We start from the raw sequence: 14224 nt of genomic DNA on the forward strand, positions 1-14224 counted from the left end.
AAAACTACGAAGTGTTGACACAGCATTAGGCATAATTACACTTGTCAAGGATGACATACTGTTGGAAATTTTCTATTGCAGAGCTAATGGTGGAGAGATTCTTACAAGATCCTCCATGTTATTTCTGGATGCCTAGGGCCTTCAGGGATGATCTTGACAGACAAACGATATCTTGCTGGGTGACAGAAGGTTCTGTTTTAACTACAGGTAATGTTACTAGCTGAACAATTTGAAGCACCTTTGCTTGTCTTGATCCAGAAAGCCCAGTCTGTGCATTTTGGGATTGTCACCACTTAAAGTAACGTAAGAAATACCACAGAGTAAAAAGACCTGCTGCCAGCTGATCTGTGACCTCCAGTAAAGGACAAACACTTCAGTGTAGTGAGGGAGCCCAAGTGAGATAGTGAAGACATTGGGCTACTTGATAAGAATAACATCTGGTTCTCTTCTCTTCTTAACCCTTCTAGAGCTTCTAGAAGACAAGGACATGTTTTCTTCCAAAATTACCCACTTATCACACCCCGGCACAGTGCTGGTTGTAGTCCAGAAATACAATAACTGCAATAGCACTCCCTAGCCCAGATCATCCAACTTCTTGCTGGCCTAGCAATGCAAAGATGACATGAAGTTCTCCCCAGAACAACAGCTTTCCTCTCACCATGAAATATAGCTCAGTCAGATAAGGGCTAAGTAGAAAAAAAAAAAAAAAAAAGGCATGTATCAGAGTAGGATGGAAAACCCAAGGTTTGCTAGAAATTTAACTGAGATCTCACTGTGTATCCTAGTAGACTCCAATGCCTGCTCTGCCCAATTGGTCTGGAAAGTTGTCTTTTTGATCTTAGAAAAGGGCATGTAATGTACTTATTAGCACTTACTATTTGCTTACTAGCAGGAGCCTAAGCTAATACACATAGGTATATGAGCATTACATCAGAGCCTGCAAGCAATGCTGCAGATGAGGCGTTTTTCTGCCATGGAGGACTTACCTCTTTGCCACAGCACCACATGCTTCCTGCTGCAACTTTACACACACTCTGGAGCAGAAAAGTTGGCATTCGGTGTCTAAGGATGCAATGCAGAAATCTTTATCCATCTGAGATTAAAATGAGGGAGGATGGGTAGACCACACCAAATGCTGAGAACCTTAGACAAATGTTCATTGTCTTCACTGGGAGCAGTTTAAATAAGAACAGAGAAGTTCAGGATTTGGCAGAGTATATCTAAAACATTGTAGAATGACTGCCATGTGCATGCAGACAGTTTTCATGCATAATATATATAGGATCTTACCATATGTTTAAAGCATCAGACAATCAGGCCAATTTTGAATCATTTTATAAAGCTTTCCTATAGTGTTGCATTTGTTCTAAACAGATGCATTTCTCCTCCTCTTCCTCACCCCCCCCCAACCTTCCCAGTCTGCCAACACTCACTTATAAGGAAACCAGGTGTCCTCCTTTAAAAAAGAAATAAATCATTATCCAAAGGAATCCGTCCAGAAAAAAAGTAAGTGCCTATCTCTCTCTGCTATTTTTATTTCAAACAGGAAATATGTTACCAAACAAACTAACAAACGGACAAACAAGAATCAAAACAAGGAAAAGGAAGACATGAAAACTCATAGGAATTAGGTTCTGAATTCTCCAAAGCCAAATGCTGATTGTGCCTGTCATCAAATGTACAGAACAGATGAATTCAAGAACAGAATGAGCTCCAATGATAGCAGATCTGCTCTGGATGAAACATGTCCTGCATCAGTTATGAGAAGGGCTGGATGCTCTTGTCTTTAAAGTGTATGGTTTGATTTTATATTAATTCATCAGCAGCATCACAGATCTCAGGGGCTCGTCTGTGCTCATTAGAGGTGTTCTGCATATGTGCTTGGAAAAGAACCACAACCTGATTTGTCTCATTGCTGTTCTCTGCTGTCATCAAGTTACCCTGCGAGGGAGCTTTTGGCAGACCCTTCTGCAGTTCAAGAGCATTGCTAGGCCCTGGCTCAGCCCCAGCCAGGTGCCATGTGCCCCCTGTGGTGGTGACACTAGGCAAGAGAGCTGAGGAGCCCACGCCAGTCTGAATGTGCCCACCAGCCTGTCCTACTGCAACATTAAGAGTCATTGTCTCTATCACTCCCTGGGGCAACAGCAAAACCACGTTGTGGGCAAAAGCCAGTCGGATCAGTAATGGAGCAGCTGGGAAATGCTCACAGCTGGCTCCCTACTCTTTACAAGGAGTTCCTTCCACTCTTGTGAGCTCTTAGGGCCCTGTTTTATATCCTAATTAAATTGAAAGAAAAGGAATTGGATAACAGTCCAGAAGATTTGCAAGCTACATCTATTTCAGAAAATGACTCATGTTCCCACTAGTGTAGCTCATCAGGTCCAGCGCATGCTCTAATGTGTGGGACTAATAGATTTGTAACAGTGATATCTAATATGAGTCTGTTCTGGTTACATACTTATCATGGGTCCTCGCAGGCTTTCCATCAACGCTGCTGAACGGAAGCACTTTTTATTAAAGAAAGAAAGAAAGAAAAAATTCTTTGTCCATAAATCACTCAGCACATTAGTCCCCAAAACAATTTGCTGAGCAAGGTCGCATTTCCCTTACATTTATTTAGATCCTTAGAAAGCTCAATGAGATGAGAAGATCAGACAGAACACAAGAGGCTGTTTCTTCAGCTGCCATGAATCAGCATTGCTTCCTATCAGCTGAGAATCCAGCCATACATCGAGAGAGCTATAGCAAATATGTAACAATTTCTTTATAGTCTTGGGGTCTGATAATGATGATCCATATGGTGTCTTATTACTTGAGAAAGAAGGGAACAGTTACAAGGACAAATGACTCTTGGCTGGTTCACAGCTCATTTTACAGCCCTGTGGGAAAAGTCCTTTTGATTTCAATGGGCTTAGGTTTGTCCCATGGCACAGGAGCTCACCGCAACTACGAGGAGGGAAAAATATTTTGTTGTCTTACCTTACTTCCAGATAGTATTTTAGAGAAGCAGCCTCTGATGCCAGTCTCAGGCAGGAGCAGGGCATGACAAATCAAGTCAGAGAGGAACAGGCTTAAGTGAAATATAGTCACGATAATGCTTCTCTGCCTCTCAGTTATCTCCAATCTACTACTCCAAACAGCAAGGAAATTTGCCAGCTCTGAACCCTATACCACATACTGTCCCTTTGATGCCACAACTCTCTCCTTCATGTTTACACCCTTCAGATATTTCTAGGCTTTTTTCTCCACACGCACACACAGAAGTACACGTTGTCATCTCATAGCCTTGTTTAACAGTTTGAGGCTTCCCACATAAATCAGTTTTGCCAAATGTCTGATCATTCTAGTGATCAGAAGGCAGAAGGGGTGGCCTAGTCGCTCTTCTTTTAGCTTCCTCCCAGGTTTTATTATCTGGTCACATTGTGGCTGGCCAAGCACATCGTTTGTTTTGAGGACAAATCCGAACCATTTAGGGAAGGGCTGTTTCCTCCCCACAGCATAATTTGCCTCCACAGAGGCAGATGATTTTATTTGCAGCAATATACTATTTCAAACTGATCTTTAACTTATCTACTGGCAACCTGGAGGACCTTTTCTGTACACTATATGGCATTTGCTGAAAATAATTTGTCAAGATTGTTAATTTCTGATATAGTTGTGGCAGTGGGTGTTCCCTGAAACATTCACAGTTTCAGTTGAATTCTTTTCTGGTGGAGAGAGCTTGGGCTTTTATTATTTTTACAAAAAAAAAAAAAAAAAAAAAAAAAAAAAAAAAACACTCCCCAGGGAAATAACGTTTTAATCTGCTTCACCTTGACGCTTTCCAAATCTTTTCTTTTTGTAGGCTGTCTCAACTACTCTGGACACTGTTCTTGTACATACAAATAGTTGGCCATTTTTACAGCAAGTAAATATCAGATTACAGTATCTGATTTGTACAGTCTGGTCCAACTAGACAGACAGCTAAGCACTATAAGGTATTCTGCTAAATAATTATTCCCATAAAATTTCATTATCTGAACTAGTCATGTTTTCCAAATCAAATCTTTGATCCTTCCCCCAAAATTCATCAGAATCGCCTTTCTCTTCCTCTAGGCACCTTAAACAAACCACTCCAAAATATCAAATAAAAATACATTCAAACCTATTATTCTGGAAAGATAAACTGGAGCCAAATCCAATGGATGTGGTAGCCTCCTTCCAGAAAACTTCTGGCTTTCTCTACGAGCCAAATAGCACCATGTTAGCCATTTCTGGGTGTTTCTTAGCGAAAACATTTCATATTGCCATAGTCAGTTATCCCAGTCTCATCCTAGCAATGAACTCCAACAGCTGGCAAACATAAATTTGTTGTTGACCTGAGGGTGGGAAATTGGGCTGTGCGAAACAGCATGACAATTACCCAGGGTTTGACAAAATCTCCCACCTTCGTCCACCTCTGACCTCTGCCACTTCCCAACATAAAAAGCAGCTTGTAGAGCAGAGTCCTCACAAACAGGGCCTGACCATGGGTTAGTGCTTCACTCTTCATCAGATATTAAGCCAGTCTCTGTGCATGACAGCTCCTGTCTCTGTGAAATGCAAACCTGTCTCTTTATGGACTCTTTGGGTTACAGAGGGTGGTGTGTAACCATAGAAACGGTGTTGTAAACCAGCATGGGAACTGACGTGTAATAAAGTGCTACCACCATGCAACACCTGAACCGAGCCTTGCAGGAGAAATAATTATGGATGCGCCTCTAACAGGTTTAAGCACTGCTCTCCTGTGCAGAAAGTCAAATGGGGTCTAGAGGACAAGGCTTAGCATGCAAGGGCAGGTATCATAGAATCACAGAATCAGTAAGGTTGGAAGGGACCTCTGGAGATCAGCTAGTCCAACCTCCCTGCTCAGCAGGGTCACCTAGAGCATGTTAGGCAGGGTTGCATCCAGGCAGGCCTTGAAGATCTCCAGAGGAGGAGACTCCACAACCTCTCTGGGCAACCTGTTCCAGCGCTCCATCACTCTCAGGGAAGAAATTCCCCCTCACGTTCAGGTGGAACTTCCTGCGGTTCAATTTCTGCCCATTGCCTCTTGTCCTGTCACACGGGACAACTGAAAAGATTTTGTTCCCGGCCCCTAGACACCCTGCCTTCAGGTATTTATACACATTGATAAGATCCCCCCTCAGTCTTCTCTTCCCCAGGCTAAAGAGGCCCAGCTCTCACAGCCGTTCCTCACGGGGCAGATGCTCCAGCTCTGATCATCTTCATAGCCCTACACTGGACTCTCTTCAGTAGCTCCATGTCTCTCTTGTACTGAGGAGACCAGAACTGGACACAGTATCACTCATTAATGCAATGTAAGATCCTTAAGTTAAGGCCTGGAAACCCATCAAATTTATATTGCACATGTCAGCATATGCAAGACTCAGCAAGCGTGGTCAGGATTTTCTAGAGAACATCCTGGGTCTTCTTGGCTTGTTCCAGAGACCAGACCATGGATAGAGGATGCCCTTCTAATTACACAGTATTTAAATACCCAGATGTCTGAGAAATATCTGCAAGGAACCTGCAATAACCTGCAGAAAGGAATCCACATACCAAGATCATCAAACTATCAGCTTCCATGCTTTCAACTAGACATTGAATACCAACAGCGCTCAAACAGGAATGCTAAATCAGGGAGACTTTCAGTGTTAACACTAAGCTCCTTAATTGTTTCTTTCAAGAAATTTCCATGAATCTCAGCAGATCTATGGGAGTGCAGAACATACAACTATCAAAGCTGTGGCTTCAGGAGGAGAGGAAGAGCAGATGCTCTTCTTCCACCTTCATTATTCATCTGTGTTGGGAACAATCACCATCTGGACCTGAGATTTCAGGCCAACATTACTCCTTCTCTTGCCATATCTACATCTTCAGCAATAGGAAACAGTGATGCACACGCAGCACAGTCCTACACTGGCACTAGTTTCTGTCTGTGAATTGTCCTAAATGTGGTACATGATAATAAATCATGTTCAGAGCATGCTGATAATTCTGGGCAAGCAGAACGTTAGTCTCTAGGGCCTACAATACAGCACTTAAATAAAGTTTCCATACTCTACATGGTCTGCTGTAACAAATAATGTCTTCTGCATCCCAGGCAGGTTATTTAGCCTCCTGTACAAGAAAAAATGTCAGAAAGATACACATGTAGGCATTAGAAAATGCTCCCACTCAGTGTTCTCAAAGGGAGCTTTCCAACAGCTTGATGTTCCCCCTGTAGTCCTCCTAATAATTAATGGAAAATAGAGACCTCTGGGAAAATTGTCACTGGATAATTAATAAAAAATGAAAACGAGAGAGCAAGAAGAAAGAACAGAGATGTTGCAAAAAGCCTGCAAATTGAAAGAGGCGGACTTACAGTTGTGATTTCCTTCCCAGTCTCAGAGGGAATGTAATGCACACTCCACGTTCATCAACAGCTTACCCAGGACTCCTTGCTTCTTCCATTCACACTTCAGAAACAAGAGACATTGTGATGGAAATGTTTGCACCTTGCTGCATTTCTCAATGGCCCTGCACGCACAGACTTGCTTACACAGAAAGGCTATGAATGAGGAAACTCTAGCGCCCTGTGTGGATATATAACTGGGTGATCACTTGAAAATAAAGGTTGCCTTTTTCTATCTGTAGGTTCAATCTGCTTGTCAGTTTGGCGGGAGGGGTCCATTAAAACTCAGAAACAATGTCTTTTCTTTATCAAAGCAGTGATGAAAAGTCCTTCCGCCCCAGCATCTCTGAAATGCCTCTGCAAAGAATGAATGCTCTTGTTCTTCATAGCATGCTCGAACACATTCATCTTGCTGCTCCTAAAGGAGACTGCAGAAGAATTTTTGAAAAAAGAAAAAAAATGGAAAAAATAAACAAATAAATAAAGCAAATAAAATAAATCCTCATCCTCTTAAGGTCAAAATTAATGCCCTCTTGGGAGAAGTGGTTGAGAAAACATTGCTGAAAATGCCCAGCTCCCAATGTTATCTCAGCCTATAGTTGGCCAACATAAGTGCATGAGTTCTCACAGCTGCTGGGGGATCCTGAGAGAGAAGAGGATAAAGATAGGTGGTCTTATGATTAAGCCAGAAGACAGTGATTCGACAGATCTGGCGTCACCTCTAGACCTCCCGCGTTGACTTTGGGCAAGTCAATTAACCTCTCTGTGCCTCTGTTTGCCATCTGTAAAATGAAGATAAGAGATTTCCCTACAGCATAGGACCGTTAGAAGGAGACTTGCGTGTTTGACAGATGCTCTCATCCGATGCCAACAGGACTCGTGAGATTTCAGTGACAGGAGAGCAATGGAGTGGAGAAGACCTGCTGCCACTTAAGGTTATGCAGTTTTGTAAAAACCTCAGCAGGTATCTGTTAAGCTTTCCTTGCCACCTGTCAGTCTGCCAATGCCTATACTGCTTCTTGATGAAGGCCCTGTTTTCACTATGCAGCTATGCAAATTCACAAGGCTTACAAGGTACTTCCCTGTGCTCTGCAACATCCACCAGCTACTCAAGCCGCTGGGGTCAGCATGGGGTTTTGCCACTAAGAGATTGGGGAAAACAAGCCATAGAGAAGCAAACTCTGCCTGCCCTTTGAGTGAAGAAGTGTGTGAGGTCCTCCTGCCCTTGGGTCTCTCTTAACGCCCTCAAGACGCATGAATAAATTCTCTCTCCTGGAGGGGCATCCTGCACATCTCAACAGTATAGGAGGCAACAAAGCTGTCCTGTCCTGCCCATCTCTCCTATCACATCACTGGGGATCACTAATCCCTCTACATCCTTTACAGCTTTGGGTATAAGGGAACAAAAATTGCCATCACTTTTTTCTTTTTCCCCTGCTTTTTTTTTTTTAGCATCAGAAAAGCAGAGCATTCCTGTGCTTACATGGGGAACGCTGTATTTCCACTACCAGCTTCACAAGGCTAGTTAAAGCATCTAATCCCGACCCTGCCACAGCCTGACTGACCCTGCTCTGCAAGACTCAGGAGGAAGATTTCTTTCTCTCTTTCCCTTTTTTTCCCCCATGTTAAAATCCTGCAGTGTTATTAAAAGGAATTGTTCAATTCCTTTAATTGGCTCAGAAGATAAATTCTTCCCTCAGCCAGAGGGTCATGGCCATCAGCAGCTATTTATTAGCTGCATTGATTGAGATGAACAGCCTTTAAATGGAAATAAATTGAATTCTATGGCAAAGAGGATTCCATACAGGCTATTAATGTTAGACAGGGAGGCTTAGAAATATTTTTTATTTACTTGTCCCCTCCTCAGCTCCCAGCCATCTCTAAGCTCCTAGGCACTTCACATCTCTCAGTCAGTGCCCCCTCCTCACAGTGATGATTTCCTCACTTACCAGGCAAGAGCAGGTATGAGGATGCCGCTGATGATGGAGAATCAGATGAGCTTAAGGAGACTCCAAAGCAGGTCACCAGGGGCTAGTAGAAGAAGCGGTGGTGATGGGGAACAAGAAGAGATGTCCACCAGCATGCATGAGAGGAACAGAGCTCTCCCATCCTTCTGGGACTTTATTATTATTTTTGCCTTCTTCACTGCTCAGGGATTGTCTTTGCCAACACCTGTTGGCTCCAAAACAAATTTAGTGGTGCTTGCCTTCATTCTAGAGTTTAATTGCTTAAGACTGTTACTTTTAGGTTGTTAATTTATTAAAACCAGATCTCCTGTATTGCTCTGGAACCCAGAAGAGTCATTACCTCTTATTACAGGCACTGGTGCATGCCCAATTGCCTTCTTTCTCTGGTCACCTCTGTAATTGCAGCTCTCTGCTAAGCTGGAAAACTCCCACACACAAGCTAGGCATCCTCTTCAGGGTGGATAGGCAGAAGAACACGTATAGTAGCAAAACTTGCTCGGAATACAAACAGATATAACTTCTCTGAAGTCCACAGAGAAGCACATGATTTCATTAGAGATACAGAGAGCCTGTAAGTTATTCTGGTTGTATTTCTGCAGGTGGGACAATAAGTGAAGTCAGGAGCTCCTGACAACAGACAATTGCTGGAGGCATTATGCAGACTAGACCTTGCCAAAATACAACAGCAGATGCCTGCAACATCCAATGGAGCCAGCACTGGAAACTGCTGAAGTGCTGTCCTTACCCAGTTAAGCCAGCAAAATCTTCCTGAGCTGTGATATGGGCCCTCTCCTGAGTCATACCCATCCCCTATGCCCACAAAGCCAGGCATTCTTACTGTCTCACTGCAGCGGGAGTGTAGACAGGGTTGCCCAAGGACAGGAGGTATAGGAGAACCGGCAGCTGATACAGACCAGAAATTCCCCACTTACTCCCAACCAAGGAAGGGGTTGAAAAGGCAATTGGTAGATTAAGAAACTCACGGTCTATTTGGACTAGTGCTGACTAGCCATGCAGGGGGTGCCTGCCCCTCTCAGATGATTTTCTGAGATCCTGCTATCACAAGAAGACAATACACATCAATGCATTGCAGATCTTGGAGACAGCAACCCACACAGCACCACATGCTATGGCACAGCTCATGCTCAAGGCACACGACATGCAAACTTTCTCAAAACCGTGTGCATGTGCTTTGTATCCTCACCTAGATTTGGCTCTGAGCTGCACTGATGTAGAAGGTCAGGCCCAGACATGAGATAAAAACACCACTAAACATTGGAATTAGGCAAAAGTTCCAGATAGGTTGGGGGCTGACTTATGAGGTTTCCAAAACCCCATACCTGCTGTCAGGAGGGTTCAAGAATCCAAGTCCTCCAGAAGTCCAGCCTGTGGTCTGAAGGCCACCAATGTGCTGAGGCACCCAGGCATCCCACAACACTCCCACAAAAAGCAAGCTCCTGGTTGCTTCCCACACCTGCTGGCAGGCACAGGCAAAAGCTCTCCCCGCCTGCCAGCAGGCAATTATAACAGGAGTGTTACAATAGTAAAACAATAACATTTTGTTTACCTCCTTGGTAATTGGCTCATTTTATCACTCTGCCTCCAAGTGCTAGATAATAATGGGAATCAAGACAGGCTGTAGGTTTTTGTATCCAAAATAGTGTAGGTGCATCTGTGATTTTAAAGAAGTTGTGAATTGCTGCTCCACACTCCCAGTCCTGGAAGCCATGTGGCTGGAGATGGTGATAGGAGCTACAGGATAAATTTGATTTAGGGATTTTTCTAGGATCCAAAGTTGGGGCAAGCTAGACTGTCTCCTCAGATGCCAACGGGCTTGTTTTGCCCTAAATCCACTGAAGTTCTGGTCCTGCATCCTGAAAACAGCCTATGTTATTCTAGGATTGATTTGATTTTATTTAAGTACTTGATTTATTTTAAGTACAAATATCTGATGATCTAATCCGAGATCTGCAAGTAGTCACACACAGCAAAAAAAATGACACTTATAAAGATCCCCAAAACCCATTTCATTTAGATTAAATAAGGCAGTTGTTACTGTGTTTTAATATAAGAATTGATTATTATAAGTGCTCTTATTGAGCTTTAGCAGCTTAGAATTGTATCTATTTCATCACTGTTAATCTTTGATAAATATGTTTTTAATAATCTCTAGGTATTTATTGAACATAAAACTGTCTCGTAAAATTGAGAACAAGATTGCTAAAGATACTTATTGTACACTACTTCAATACAAATTCATTATTAAAAACCTTTTACTGAGGTTTACTTTTAACCACAAAATAACAGATGTGTATGCTATATAGTTAATCTATAATAAATATATTTTTAATAAACTATTGATATTTAACCCGCAATAATGATCTTAATAAATATGATGCATTGAAATAGCTACTGGACGAGTTGCTCTTTTTAGTTCTGTCAAACGCTTGGAGGATACGTGGCTTGGGAGAGTAAAGGTGAGAAGAAGGAAAGCCATGGTCTGGTGGAAAGTAGTTCTCTTACCAGTGCACCACTGCTCTAACCTACCCTGGCCAGTGGCCTTATTGCTATTTCAGTCCCCACATCTCCAGTCCTGCATTCTTTCATGGCTCTCTGCCATTTGATCTCAGTCCTGAGGTAAATTAGCATTTGATCCTGCATGTCCATATGAATCTGCCAAGTCTGTGAAGCCTGTGATACAAAGACTGTTAATTCATCACGGGGTGTCTTCAAATGATGCTCTGTGTACCCAACAGTTTTGTGAAGTGGATAAACCTCCTCAAAGGATCAGAAATAGACCAGAACCCATACCCCTGGGGAGAAAAAAAACACAAGCTTTCTGAAACTATGGATCAACAAAGAGGTTCAAATGAGGTGATTTGGGCTTTGAACTCAGCAGAGGCCACCAAATAACTTTGACACACAAACCAGACAGGAGTCTGGTTCCAAGCCATCAGAGGTAAAAGGTTTGACCTGCAGAGCTGCTCAAATCCCCTGGGATACTCTCAAAGATGTATTTGTCATTCTTTGCATCATTTAATGACAGGTTAGTTGCAACAAGCCAGCGTTAGTGGACATGCACAGAATTTCACTCCCACTACTGATCAAATGAGAGAGGAGCAGAATAATTCCTCCTGAGTCCTTTCCTCAGAGTCCTGCCCCAATTGTTATATGTCTGCTATTACAGGCCCTATAATCCTTCCTGCAGGCCACAATCTGATTCTCATATATCAGAGAGAGCCAAAGATCTTAACATGCAACTTTTAATTGAGCTGTATCATCTGCCACAAACATGAAATTAATGGTCCTACATCATAATCATAAATTCATACATAACCCCATGCACCAGCAAATAACTCTTTCCAGTGATACTACAATGGTAAGCTGATTTGCAAGGAGCGCACGCTACCTAGGAATTCTAATTAACTAAATTAACACCATCACTTCAAATCATGTCCCTTCAGTAGGATATCTCCAATTGGCCTCAGGCTGGAGGAAAGCAGCCAAACGAAAAGCTGAATGCATCTCCACGGGTCCAGCAGGCTAATATTTTATTAAGGGAAATATCTGGTGGTCGCAACGGGCCTTCTGTGTGTATGTGGCCACATGTAAACAGTAGAGCTAAAATTTTGCAAGCATTTATAGGCACACACTCAAGATACACCATGGCACAGCACATCTCCATACAGCAAAGGAGCTGTTCTCAGTTTCTCAAGAACTTCCTCTATTTAACCTGCAACATCAGGAGCCCCCTTCTGCCATGCTGTGCACTCTCAAAGTCAGCTCCTGGGGCTTTTGGCACTCTCTGGGGGCAGGTTCTGCAGTTCCTAACTTCTGAAGGCTAAAAGATGCCTTTGATAAGGCCAAGTGATGGGTTTGGGCTCGCAGAGCAGAGCAGGGGCAGAGCTTGTCCTTGTGACTTGACTGGGCTGTTTGGAGCTTAAAATGTTCCCCTCCTCCCCTGCCCCCCACCCTTCCTTTTTTTTTCTGCCTTGGAGAAAACAGGCTTCTATTTTGCGAGCAAGTTGGATTCAAGCCCACAATGATTTCAACACTCCCTTGGCTCCCTTTGGACTGCAAGCCCCTGCAGGCAGGGCAGACAGACAGGTGCCCCGGGGGAGATCACTCCAGTGCCCTGGCCACTTCAGTGGTGTCAGTCAGGGCCAAGGGAAAAACAAGGCTCCTACCAGAAGTGGGGTTCGAACCCACGCGGGCATGTGCCCATTGGATCTTAAGTCCAACGCCTTTACCACTCGGCCATCCTGGTGGGCTGCCTGCCATCAGGTGTGCCACCTCCCACCCTAAGGGCTGCACAACTTGCCCAGCCCTCAGGGGGACCCAGAGAAGGACTGACTTTCTCAAGCCCAGTGACACCCTCTTCTCCTCATTTCTTCTTTGACTTCCCCAACAAACTTGCTTCTGAAAGAGCATAATGACAAACCCCCTCACTCCCTTCCCTTGCCTCCCACAAGAAATGCTTCCATTCCCTGGTTTTTCAAAACCTCACAATTTTGCCTCCATGTCCTGCTCCTCCATCTCCAGGAAGCATGTCTCTGCTCACCTGCAGCTTGTCCACCCAGCACCCTGTTTGAACCCCAACTGCTGTGACACAGCTGCCATTGTCAAACCCCGCTACAAGGGAAACATCTCACTGGGAGAGACAGAGCCTTGTGGGCCATGGAGGGCAGCACAGACCCTGCAGCACCATGCCAGATCCTTGTGCAAGGACCGCAAACATCTTGATACCTCCAGGGCCCCTGGTGCTGGCAGAGAACTGCTGTAGCATCTTGGCCTGATTCTGCTGAGTGCCCAGCAGGGGAGGGAGCTGCTCTGAGAGCCCTTCAGTGCTCACCCAGACAAGCCAAATAGTTAAACTGTGCCTTAGGTCCTGCTCCTCACCTCTCTGGACTGCATTTGAACTCAACTGGAATGTTTAGTGGTAAAAGTCAGAGGGAAAAGGGGGTCCTTTTTGTTTGTAGTTAGACACAGAGCGCTTTTTTGCCCTCTAGAAAAAAAAAAACAAAAAACACCTCCCTCTTTGGAATCATGTGGGATTCAAACTCACAGCCTCAAAACACCTTTGTATTCTAGACCTTTAGCTCTTAAGCCACAGGAAGCTGATGCTTTTTATCTCTGCTTTCAGCCCATCTGACTCTTCCCAGGCCAGCACCTTCGTGTCGGGCTGCTGTTGCTTTGGGGGAACACCAAAACCTATTCCAGTCTTTTCCCCTGTCACTGGATCCCCAAGTGATGCTGACTTACAGTAACGCAGCTACTTTGCCAGAGGAGTCCATTCACTGAAGCAGCCTCAGCTGTGGGAGTGGCTGAGAAGACCTCAAAATATAATGTGGGACACCTGAGCAGATCTGACAGATCATGGAAAGATTTTTCTGATCCCAGAATGCCAAGACAAGCAGGAATACATCCCAAGACAGGGATATCTCTTTGGGAGTGAGGAGGAGGAAGTGGTGGTGCTTGGCCAAACTATCCTGGGTCTGTCCTGCTTGAAGCTCAGTAATTCCCTCATCATTGTCTGGAGACTGCTCGTGGCTCTGCCCTGGGGGATCTTAGCTGCTTGGAGGGCTTGCAGCTCACTGGTGCAGAGATAAGAACCACTGACCAGAAAAAGGGTGTTTCTGAGCCTCAAAAGAGCTCCTCCTCCAGGAGGGTACACCTTGGCCTCCAGAGACAACACGAGAGCCATGGAAAGCAAGGAAGAGGGATCCCCAGACATTACACTGGGAGACTCTGCAGTTCCTCAGCTTAGGAGAGCATTGGGTTCGTCTATTCACAAGCAATAAATTCTGCCAGCAGGAAATTTCACCTCTTCAGGCACCAAGAG

The 14224-nt window shown here is 44.2% G+C and overlaps 1 non-coding gene across 1 annotated transcript; it reads right to left on the reverse strand.

Annotated features, from left to right (window-relative positions):
• Nucleotides 1-12566: 12566 nt before the first annotated feature.
• Nucleotides 12567-12649, reverse strand: TRNAL-UAA (transfer RNA leucine (anticodon UAA)). Its single transcript has one exon. It is a non-coding gene; the product is annotated as a tRNA-Leu (tRNA).
• Between the last annotated feature and the right edge of the window lie 1575 nt (nucleotides 12650-14224).

The sequence above is a fragment of the Rhea pennata genome, chromosome 12, assembly GCF_028389875.1.
Source record: "Rhea pennata isolate bPtePen1 chromosome 12, bPtePen1.pri, whole genome shotgun sequence".
Taxonomy (NCBI): Eukaryota; Metazoa; Chordata; class Aves; order Rheiformes; family Rheidae; genus Rhea; species Rhea pennata.